This window comes from Garra rufa, chromosome 22, assembly GCF_049309525.1.
Source record: "Garra rufa chromosome 22, GarRuf1.0, whole genome shotgun sequence".
In the NCBI taxonomy this organism is placed as follows: Eukaryota; Metazoa; Chordata; class Actinopteri; order Cypriniformes; family Cyprinidae; genus Garra; species Garra rufa.
Window position 1 is genome coordinate 13,147,580 of NC_133382.1, and position 12,966 is coordinate 13,160,545.

A 12,966-nucleotide genomic window follows, 5' to 3' on the forward strand; every position below is an offset into this window, starting at 1 on the left:
AGTTTCTGAAACATGTTGCTTAGGTATGCCAGTTTCATGAGGAAGTTGTTATTGTTGAACTTATTGGCAAGTCCATTTCCCTCTTCTTCCAAGAAGATTCTGATCTCATCCCGCAATTCAAACACCCTGGATAAAACTTTGCCACGCGACAGCCAACGGGACTCGCTGTGGAACAAAACTGCTGTGTGATCAGATCCCATTTCCTCACACAGTGCGCAAAAAATCCGCGCTTTGACCGGTCTTGTTTTGATGTAGTTTACGGTGGCCATAATATCTGTCATTACATCGTTCAACTCGGGACTCATCTGTTTAGACGCTAGCGCCTCCCGGTGTATCATACAGTGTGTCCATTGCACATCTGGGGAAACGCGCTTGATTAATGCTTGAAGACCTCCTCGTCTACCGGCCATTGCCTGAGCTCCATCTGTGCAGATCCCCACACAGTCGTCCCATTTCAGATCAGCCTCTTTCAAGTAAGTGTCAATTATGTTGAACAGTTCGTCTGCAGTGGCTCTTCTAGTTACAAGTTTGCAGAAAAGCAAATCCTCCCTCAAATCATCGGCATCAATGAATCTGACCTATGTTATCAATAAACAGTCTTTGTTACTGTCAGTTGCTTCATCCATCTGCAGGGCAAAACGGTTGTCTCATATCTTGTTGTTAAGCTGCTCCTCTATATCTTTTGACATATCATAAATGCGCCTCGCGATAGTGTTGTTTGACAGAGGAATAGCCTTTAGTTTACTAGCTGTTGCGTCATCAATCATAGTTGAAACCATATCAATAGCAGCAGGAAGTATTAATTCTTCAGCTATAGTGTGCGGCTTCTTACACTGAGCCACTCTGTAGGCCACTTTGTAGGAGGCGAGTTGGGCATTTGAAGGCACGGATGCTGCTTTAGTAAAGCGACTCTGTTGGGCACAACAGTTGAGTAGCTTTCTTCTGAAAAAATCAACTGGCTTATCTTTGTGTTCCTGATGCGATGTTTCTAAGTGCCGTTTTAACTTGTTCGGCTTCATACTGTCAGATGCTAATATTTTGAGGCACACAACACACTGTGGTCTCTCTTCATCACCCACCGTTGTACTGGTAAATCCGAGTGCAAGATATGCCTCATCATATTTTCTTCGCTTTGTTGTAGTTGCGATCTTTGAAGTAGATTCATCATCCACTTTACGTTTACCTGGCTCTTGATGTCTTTTCTCAAATGTATCCATGCTTAGAGCAGAACTACTATGGGTCATTCATTGATAATTTTACTCGGCTAACGGCAATTCTCATTTCTGATATCAATTGCACCATCTAGTGGTCAGTTATTTTACGACAAAACCGCTACAACTGATAACAGACAGCTGCAGCGGGTACTGCGAGTCGTCTTGAGGTAATAAAATATGATGAAATTCATATTTTGTGTTAAGTTATTTACATATGTGGCAAGTAGCCGTATAATAAGGAAGATCATTTTACAGTGGGGTCTTGTATCACTCTTAAAACGTTTCTTTTTACATAAAAATCTAGGGATTTTTGGCCGAAACTGAAACTGCTTTGTCATCATTTTGCGTATAAATAGCACGACTTTGCAATAGCGTGTAATACATATGCCAAAGTCCAAATTTGCGTGCATATTAAACGCCAATCCTTCCCATTAACTTAAATGGAGAGAGGATGCGTACAAATACCACGCATCATCTTTTATATATATATTATATATATATATATTAGAGAACAGGATAGACAGGATAGTCAAAAATTAAAGCGCACGGGTTCACACAGTTTGTGTGAATCTGGCGATAGATCGCGCATCCACTGACTTAGTACGTTCTGATGAAAGGTTATATATAGGCCATGGCTAAACAGACGTCTTACCGGAGAAAATTTATTTGCGTGGACTTTGCTTTTCCGTTGAGCATAAGCGGTACACGAGTGGAGCATTCATATGGGCAGTGAGCAACTCAACGGAACGCACATTCATAGAGCGGAATACTGATCAGAGCGTCACAAATTGAGCAATGCGCGCTGAATACTGCCGGGCGGCGCGGATAGTGTCGGCCGTTTATCTCTTTCGAATCTCTATAAAAATCGGCTGACTGTACACTAGCCTTGCCGCGCCCCCCCTAGGGGTCGCGCCCCCCAGTTTGGGAACCACTGGGTTAGGGGTTCCTCTGGCATCGCGGGAGTGTCACGGAGTTTGCTGACCAATCACTTGGACTGACCTGACCGGCGACGGGATCCTTGACCAGTTTCAAGTTCATTCAGGTACATTTATTAGTTTTATCTGTGCTCTTAGAGAGCGAAGCGGCCATTTTACATTTCCCTCGGCCTCAACGCACTCCATCAACGTTTCAGGCCTGCAACGGGGGGTTTGTGTTGTGTGTGTGAGTGAGTGTGGTGGGCCCACGTTAAGCTCTTTTCAGTTTCTGAACCATATTGTGGTTTAATACTCTGTGATTCCTTGAGATAATATCAGTGAAGGGTTACATTGGTACTACTAAACAAATATAAAGTTTGTTTACGTTCTGTATTTCTGTTTTAAGTCTTCCGAAGGACATCTGTATATTTGTCTACACTTATTGAATACAAATTTATACTTCTAAAGGGAAACACTTTTCATTTTAAAAGGTTTAAAAGTTTAATTTGATAGGGTGATTCAGTAAATAACCTTTAAATGTGTTGTTGTGGAAAGGGAAAAAAAGAGTCAACCAAGCACTATATTTGAAGGCAGAAGTTTATTGGTAGGTTGAGAAACAGATTTTGATTAATCTTCAATTCCCTTTGTTTATTTTCTTCTAAATAAATTTGTGTATTTTTGCTACATAGTGTGGTCATTCAAATATGTGAGGTCTCTACTATTTGGAGAAAGTCATTTACGGAGATCAGAGCTGCACTTTGTCGGAAGTAGTATAAAAGTAGGATCAGTTTGTTTTTTAGTAAAATCACGTCGAGAGACACATTTAAAAGAATCCGGGTTCTAGCGTCAACCATTCAAATAGGTAGATACTCCTAATACCTAAAAAGGGCGCTACATGTATAATTATATAAATTATATTAATTATATTTACACTGTTAACTAGTTTCTTATTAGCATGCATATTACTAGCATATTGGCTGTTTATTTTTACTAATAAATCACATATTCTGCATGCCCATATTCTACATCCTTAATCCTAACCAATACCTAAACTTAACAACTACCTTACTAAAAAGCAGCAAATTAGAAGTTTATTGAGGCAAAAGTTGTAGTTAATGGTTTGTTAATAGTGATAATTGGACCTTAGAATACAGTGTTACCAAAAAGGTAATAGTTACAAAAATGTTATATGTTTATGAGTTTTAAAGGGAGTATTTATTAAATGGAACATGTGAATGAAGAGATTCAAAATGGGCTTCCTATGTAAACTAACAAACGTCCAGTTCAAGCAGCATTCACTTTTGGTCTAATACAAATACAAATAATGTTGGGATTGCTGCAAGTTGTGTCTCAAATGACGCACTATGTGTGGCACTAGTGTAAAGAATAGGTCATGAAAATGGTAGGCCCCCTATGAAGGCCGGATTTACCTCCTACACTCTTAAAAATATAGGTTCCAAAAGGGTGTTTTTCCAGTGATGCCATAGAAGAAACATTTTTGGTTTCCCAAAGAACCTTTTTATGCATTTAAAAGGTTCCATGGATGTGCAAGATTCTTCATAGAACCATTGATGCCAATACAGAACCTTTATTTTTAAGAGTTTACTGTGGTATAGGCAAACTAAATGTTTTGCTCCTTTTCCTCTACTAATAACAAAACTGTAAGTTGAACTGCTTCAAAAACAGAGACATTATTACCTCCATGATGAGAAATGTCATGTAGATTTTCAGTTGCAAATCACCTTTTTTTCAATAAAGTCATAGGGCAGCGCTGACAATTTTTTAAATGTTTTTCATAGATAATAAAATGTAATTTTGTGTGGAAAACATGGAAACTGTTTGTCATTTGTTATATTTATTTACTTTGTTCTTTTGCTGTTGTAGGTAGCCCTTAGAATAACTAATTACTTCTCGTTATTGTAATTGGGCCACAATGTGTGAGCATAGGCACATGCCTAGAATGCCTGTGCAAATCCGGCTCTTCTCCCCATTTGAAATGTGAGATCTTTATTGACTGGAAAGGTTTGAAAAAGGGTTTTAAGTGTTTCATGGGCTCCTATTAAGGGTTTGTGATAGCCATATTGCTGCGACGCCCGGGGAGCAGTTTGGGATTCAGTGCCCTTGCGCTGGGCCCAGTCAACACAGAAATCTCACTAGACAAAAGTATCAATGGACTTGGAGAGACTGACCTTGAATTTCAATGACTATGATTGCAGACTGACTGAGCTTGAGTGCTCATGAGATACACACTGACATTTGTGCTGCAAGCCATTCCTCCTGTGGACTCTGGAATCTTCTTTTTTAAAAGTGACGAACCACTTTGTGAGCTCAAGAGGCAGCACCTTTGATATCTTCACTAACAGGGGTAAATCGAATCAGTGGATTCTTTTTTTTTTTGGAAAGATTAGCACTAAGCACTTATCTGTTTCATTTAGGTGTAGTCAGTGTCACAAAAGTACTTTATTTACATGTGCTTTAAAGCTTTGCTGGTTAAACATTTCATTTTTGGGGGGTAGTCATGAACTAGCTCACCTCATAGCTAACAGTCAAAACATTAGTAGTAACAGCTTGCATAAAATATATCTATACAGACACACAATAAACCTAATTTAACTTTAATGATTTTAACTACAAAGCCGGGACTGCCATCATAAAAATAAATGAAGTATAAAAAGTTACTTTTTATACCTCAAAATGAGTTTTTCTATGTCATACAGCACTACTTCCTCACATGTGCAATAACGACTAAACTGAGAATTTCTCCAGTGAATTAGGTGATTTGTGACTTGTTCCTTATTGGAGAAATTAGAAGTGTTACAACAGATCCTTGTTAAAACCATCCCCGGTCTCCCCTACATCAGTCTTTTTCATTTGTTCTAAAAGTTTGAAGTTTAACATAAGCTGATATTGTGTGTGGAAATGTGTGTGCGTGTGTGTGTGTACCTGGTATTCATCACGTTATGGGGACCAAATGTCCCCACAAGGATAGGAATACCAGTAAATTTTGACCTTGTGGGGACATTTCTCAGGTCCCCATGAGGAAACAGGTTTATATATCATGCACAATGAGTTTTTTTGAGGAAGTAAAAGTTTGCACAATCTCCTGTGAGGGCTAGGTTTAGGTGTAGGGTAGGGTTAGGGCGATAGAAATTACGGTTTGTACAGTATAAAAACCATTACGCCTATGGAATGTCCCCATAAAACATGTAAACCAGTGTGTGTGTGTGTGTGTGTGTGTGTGTTTTCAAATACTGAATCAAGCATTAATTAAGCATAATTTTTTTTCTAAGAATAGGAGAGATCTAACACTACACTACAGATGCGAGAAATGCATGATAAATAGATAAATAGATGTTCTCGCTCTTTCTATGCTGTCTCTTGGCAATGGCTGTATAAATTGTTGTTAATTCTTAATTTGGGTACGGATCAGACATGTTACAGCTAATAATCTGATCAAAAATTCAGGGAAACAAATTATTTTTAAATCATTTTAATAAGTTGAAACAACTTTCTCAGTCTAACACAGTTTAATTCAATGTAACTTATGTTTTGCTGTTGCTTATTGTCACTGTAGGTTTAGGCTTTTAATGAATTCAATAAATTTTAATGAATATACAAAATAATTAAAAAATATATATATTTTTTGCTACAATTTTTTTTTTTTTTTCATTTATTTTTAACACTTTAACTGTTTGGTTACCCTCATTCTTCAGTCCATAATTTATGACTAATAACTTTTTACTTTTAAGAAACCCATTCAGGTTTAAAACAACTTGAGAGTGAGTAAATGACTCACTGATCTTGACTGAAAAGCTTTAATACAGTTGCTAGTTTGAAATAGTAAAACCAACATGACAAAGTATCGTGATTTCCCTGAAAAAATCGTGCTATTTTGCCATATCGCCCACCCCTAGCTCCTGTTTATTATTTCAATAGAGGTCTGCAGGAATGATACATCTATTCATGTGTACAGTCATAAGATTTGTCTTTGGTTCTTTAATTAATCTGTAGTTAGGAAGACAGAAGGCAATTCAGTACAGTCTTTTTTATACTGATAAAGGCTGTTCAAGGATAGACTTTCACCTTCAACAGTATCTTCTCAGATTAGTTCTAACCTTTCATTGCCATTCCCCTGTTAGAGAAATGCTCACAAAAGTTTTAGCCATGTACACGGTGAAAATACTGAAGGCCAACACCAGTGCAAATATAGAAAATAATATCTGAAAACAATAATAGAATAATAAAAATAATATCTTTCCTTGTAGATTTCCTTGCAAAACAATCCTTCTTTTAAACAGATAAGTGTATGATGTGACCAACATTCCACACTTTTTTCATTGTACATTATTTATTTGTACTTTCAATAATTATTTGTCACATCATTATTTAATACTTAACTGTTTAAAGCTGAATATTGATTTAAACTCATGAAAAACATAATTAACGGTGTAGTCATAGCACTTACAATATACACTTAAAACACTGTAACTAATGTATTTGTTAACAACCTACATAACAGTGAACATTCAGGAGTCACACCGCTAGAAATCCACCCAACACGCCCCCGGTTTGAGAACCAGTTTTATAACACAGCTCATGAGATGTGTGGTTATGCATGCAGTAAATGCAATACTAAAAAAAAAAAAAATTAGATGTAGGTCTTTGTTATGAGGACAAATAAAGGGAATTATGCATATTTTCCCTTTTCTCAATGCTTATTAAATATATTCATCTTTTCACGCCTTTTAGCAGTGGCAGTACAAACATGAAAATGCTTAAACATGTTCACAGTTCATTTAGTGGTATACTAATGTTTACCATGGAGCAACAAACACAGCAATTATTCTCAATTAGAGCTGTCCCTGCCATACTGAGAATCTCTTTTCCCCTGCTGAGACCCTCCAATTCCTTCTCTGTCACTTTCTCCCTCTCAGTGATGTAGTCCTCACTCCCTGTCAAAGTTCAGAATGATGAAACTATTACCAACCTCATGACTTTATCTGACACGCACACTTAGATAACCTGTTTTCGTCTTTACTTTTCATTTTTCTTTCTTTCACTGTGCAATACTTCCGTCTTCTTACTTCTTACTCAGTAGACACAGTCATTACTTTTCTTCTTATATACTACACCAAAGGATTTGAAAACATTACTTCTGAATATTGCATATATTAGCACGGCTGGAACACTATATTGACAAATTAGTATACAAGATCATAGCTATTAATACAATTTTATTCATTTTTGACTACACCTAAATGAAACAGGTGAGTGCTTAGTGCTAATCTGTCCAAAAAAACCCACTGTTTCAAATTACCCGTTAGTGAAGATGTCAAAGGTGCTGCCTCTTGAGCTCACAATGTGTTTCATATTTTTAAAAAGATTTCAGAAGATTCCAGAGTCCAAAATTCAGTGTCACTCATCGGAATCGGGGAGTCAAACACTTCTAATCCAGGTCATTGACTCATTAGTTAGAGGCTTCAGAAAAGTGGTTGAGAACATCTTGATTACGTATGTAATCCTTGTTGAGGTTTTACACTAAGGAGCCGAGAACGTGTCCCGGCCCGGCATCAGTGATTGGATCAAGGTTGTGGCATCGGGACATATCTTCTCCATTTCAGTGTTACGTATGTAACCGAGACGTTCCCTATTGGTAGGTCACTGCGAGTTATGTTGGGGTCCATGGAAAACGCCACAACCTGAACATTGTCATAACCCTGTGGAGCCACAAATGTTGACAAGCCGCAGGGTGTCAGACAAATGCTACGTAAAGGTTGTAACCTTCCCAATGTCCCAGTGCAAATTTGTTGACCTTGGTGCCTGCTACTGTTCCCTCCACCAATTTTCTTAACAGAGAAAATTTCGACTTTCTGTGAAAGATTGCTTCAGATCTTTTACCCATAGGGAGGTGATATGTGGAGATACTGATATGGACTAACCAAGGGGGCAGTACTACATATGGAAATCGGTCTCTGAGGCAGGTCCTACCTGAGAGAAGGGATGGAACTACTGCCAGCAGAGACTGACAGCGCATGTCTGTTAAGGGAAGACGCGTGTCTTACCATGGAAGAATACACATATGTGATCCTGGACCACAAAACCAGTCTTAAGTCGCTGGGGTATGTTTGTAGCAATAGCCAAAAATACATTGCATGGGTCAAAATTATTGATTTTTCTTTTATGCCAAAAATCATTAGGAAATTAAGTAAAGATCATGTTCCATAAAGATTTTTTGTAAAATTCCTACTGTAAATGTAACAAAATGTAATTTTTGATTAGTAATATGCATTGTTAAGAACCTAATTTGGACAACCTTAAAGGTGATTTTCTCAGGATTTTGAATTTTTTGCACCCTCAGATTCCAGATTTTCAAATAGATGTATCTCGGCCAAATATTGTCCTATCCTAACAAACCATACATCAATAGAAAGCTTATTTACTGAGCTTTCATATTATATATACATCTCAGTTTTGTACAATTTAACCTTATGACTGGTTTTGTGGTCCAGGGTCACATATGATATTACTCACAGGCAGTGTTGGGTGTAACGCGTTACTGTAATAATATTACTTTTTTCAGTAACTAGTAGTGTAAGGCATTACTCGTCTGAAAAAAGTAATATTATTACAGTTTTCCCGAGCTAGTTACTTGCGTTACATTTGCCAGTAGCACCTTCATCACACACAAGGCACACGACAACACAGAGAACAGAAGGGAAGGGGAGGGGGGCGTGAATGGAACAGTGATTGGTCTGGGTTTGGCACGAGGTATCATTAAATTACCATCACCGATTGGTCGACACCCGGCACCCAGCAGCAGAGCGGCACTTGCAAATAGAGACCTGCAAACCCGCGGGACCCAACGCAATAGAGTGCGGCGAGGGACAAAACTTGATGGGCAAGTGCGTGTGCTGGTGCGGGAGGGTAGAGACTCATGTGTGTGTGTGTGCGGGATGCGGGAAATTAAAATGATTCGCGGGACTCCCGCAATATAGAAATATCTAAACATAAAATATCTAAAAAACAAAAAAAATGTTATTCATCTATTGCACAAAAGCAGCAAGAACAACATATATGATAAGTAAGCGCAAGAATAGGCAGTTTCGATTTAAAACTTGTTTGAGCAATGTAGCCATCTGCTGATTTTTGGAACGCATCGCCAATCAGAGGTGTTTAAGATAGAATTCACTCACTGCTCAAAACTTTTTAACAGTGCTGAATATTGCGTGCTTACGAATCACAACACACAAAGTGTAGACATTTATGAAAGATGAATTGTGCATAATATCCATTGTGTTATAAGATAGAGCTTTATGAGATCGCGTATGCACTGAGATGTCAGCTTTAAAGGAGCTTTGTTTGTTTGCATTCTGCCGTGGATGCACGCAGTAGGTCATGTTTGCTTTTTTGTTAAGAATAACAGTGGTTTGTGTAAGAAAAAAAGTAACTTGTAATATAACTAGTAATATAACTAGTTACTTTCTCCAGGGAGTAATAAAGTAAAGTAAGGGATTACTATTTTTGAGAGTAATATGTAATATGTAATATATTACTTTTTGAGTAACTAGCCCCAACACTGCTCACAGGGAATCACACCATATGGACACCTAGTCCAGTCCAGGATGTGACCGGAGCTCAAGTCATGCTAACACCAGTACTGGGCCTGGCGTAAGACTGCTCCGCCAAGTCTGACTGCTGGGAGTGCTGGAGTATGCTTGACCAGGGTTCGCCATCTGGGGAACTTTACTGGGAGAAGACAGGCACTCGCATCCCCGTGTGAGGTGGAATGGCACAGCAGTCATGAGACAGAGACAGTTCTCCCCACCATTTACTTCTTACCCAACACATGGGAAGAAACCAGCTCTACTCAAAGGTTGTAAAATCTTGCAAATGTATTAGGTGTTAGCTCAGCCCGTAGCTCATGCGCATGCAAAGAGAGAAACACTCCGGGAGTGAGCCTTTACCCCTAGGGGGCATAGCTCATTTTGGGACTGGTACACAAAGGTGATGGCATTCACTATCCAGTGGGCCAACCTCTGCTTGGAGACAGCCTTCCCTTTCTGCTGGCCTCCGTGGCAGACAAAGAGCTGCTCAGAGCTTCTGAAACTCTGGGTGTGGTCCACAGGGACACAGCAACGTCAAGGATGGATCTGTCTCCTCTGAGGGCAGCACTTGCAGGTTCACCACCTGGTCCCAGAAGGGAGTGGTGGGAACCTTGGGCATGTATTCAGGCCAGGGTCTCAGGACAACATGACAGTAGGCCGGCCCAAACTCAAGGTACTCTTTGCTCACCAAAAATGCTTGGAGATCCTCGACCCTTTTACTGGAAGTGAGCATGGTCAGGAGCGCTGCCTTAACAGACAGGAACTTGAGCCCCCAGGAGGGCACCAAGGGTGACCTAAGAGGATTTAACCTTCTGGTACCAATCAGGAAGCTAACGATCAGGTCAATTTTTTACCAGGGACCGGCCCTCCCACAACTTCTTCACCTCCTCATGCACCTCCAGGAAGAAAGGAACCTAAGCAGGACGCGGTTGTAAGTCGTGGCCCACGCAGAGAAACCAATTGTCCAGCCATGAGGACTCAGGGCTGGGCGGTATAGTCACCTCCAACCCGATGCTCATGGCTGCCCAGGCAAGCATAGCCATTAGCTCTGGATCCGATTCGGCAGTGGCAACAATACCCGAAGGGGGCAGCCCCACCAAATGTTCATTCTCAGCCCATTCCCCGATGCTGCTATCGTCATTGCATCCTCTGGCAGTGCACCAAATGAAATGCAGATAGGGGACTACTCGTTTAGGTCAACAAGATGGAAAAGCTAACTTTTTTTGTGTCGCTTTATAATGCAATAAAAGGATACTGTTACATGCTCAACCTACAACACGTTATTAAAATGTTACCTTTGATATGTCACACTCCATCTTCCTGTTTCAATAGTGAACATATAAACACAGGAAAGAACATTTAGCATATGTGACGAGTCGGCTGCCTCCCCCCTAATTATCATCACCACCCCGTCCCTTATTCGCCGCCCTTCACCAGGCTCCAGAGGAGCATAACATCCCGGTTTGGCGGCGTGTGATGAGGATCACCTGACGAGAATTAAGCCTCATTACCGCCGCTGCTTAAATGCCGAGCGCGCCTCTCCTAGAGAGACCGGTCTCTTCCCTGTGCATGCACGCTGGTGTTCTCGTGGGTCCAGGAAGGGTGTGTAGAGGGAACCTGCGCTGCCGAAAGACGAGCTGCCGTTTCATCCCCTAGAAGTGCCGTGTAGGCGGAGGAGGACGATGCCGCTAAAGAAGCCGCCGCCCCTCGCGCCCCGGACCTGAGCGGGGAGCGCGTGCGGCCGCCGGACACTGCCCCTTGCCTGGACCCTTCCCAATTGAACACTGCCCCTTCACCACGGACTCCCTATCACTCGAGGACACCAGATCCCCCGTTTATTTGGACACTTTTATTTTCCCTTTAGACACTTTTTCTTTCACTTTCTGTTTAAGAAAAACCTCTCCGAGGCCTGACGCCACACCCACTGTGTCTGTCGTTTGCTCCTCCCGCCACACATATTAAACCATTTCTTGGTGAATTTAATATCAAATAGATCTTCCAAAAATGATGAAGAATAGATATTTTTTCCAGATAATCATACAATGTAAATGATCAGACTCTAGTGGGTCTCACTTTAGTCTTATCTTAGTCTTCACAATGTCATCCTTCCAGTTGCACCACAATCTTGCATCAGACATTTGTTACTATGGAAGCTGCATGTTAAAAGAAGAAGCAAAGTGTCAGAAGATGATTTTCCAATGCACCATACTGAGTTCAATACTGGCACCTAGTGAGAGCTGGCAGGATGTTTTATACACAGGTGAACCCACTATGGCACAGGTCACAACTAACTCTGATTCATACATTATTGCATCACAGGTTGACTTTTACTGTGAGAGATTATAATGAGGTAAAATGGTTTAATGATGAACTAGGCAGGTAAGAACCAAATGTACTGAAAAAGCATCAACATTTGGGAGTTTCTTGTACATACTTACCATACTAACCTGCTATTCAAAATATCCTTGTGAAAAGCAAATCCTTGTCAAAGGCAAGATTGAAGATGATACAATAACTCTGGAACAAAAGCATAAAAAAACATATTAACAAAAAATGCCAAAAGTAATATTCTCTCGTGAAAAACAGACATCTTCGTTCTTTATTAACGAAATGCATTAAAGATTTTGTAAGTATACTTCACCTAAAGCAAATATTGTGCAAATATTCCCTCCTTACATTATTGAAAGAAGAACCGCCTTGCTGTTTACTGTCTACACAGACAGGTTCTGTCTAAGGCATCATCTTAGCTGGAATGGAACATAATTGACTGATTACTTGAAATTATTTACATAGGCAGTAACCACAGAAACAGCTCTCCTCATGTGAAGCAAATGGCAGACTCAAATCACGATCAATTGTAATAGAATCGGTAGTCTACATTATGTTTACATTTATTCATTTATCCCAAGTGACTTACAAATGAAGAACATCACAAGCAATTTGTCATAATGGCCAAACAATATTTGCCAATACTAAGTATAAGGTAGAGCAAACGTAAAGTACAGAAAAGAAGATAGAAATATACTATATATGTATGAGGTCTGTTGTGTCCAGCCTTCAAAAGTCCCCTTCAAAATAGGCACCTTGGGCCCTTACACAGTTTTCCCATTATGATTTCCACTATTCAAAACACTCTGCAAAACTCTTTGTTGAAATCGGCAACTGCTGCCTTGTCGTATTTTCCTGAATATCATTGATGGTCTGAAATCTCGATCTTGCTGAGACTTTGTCGTG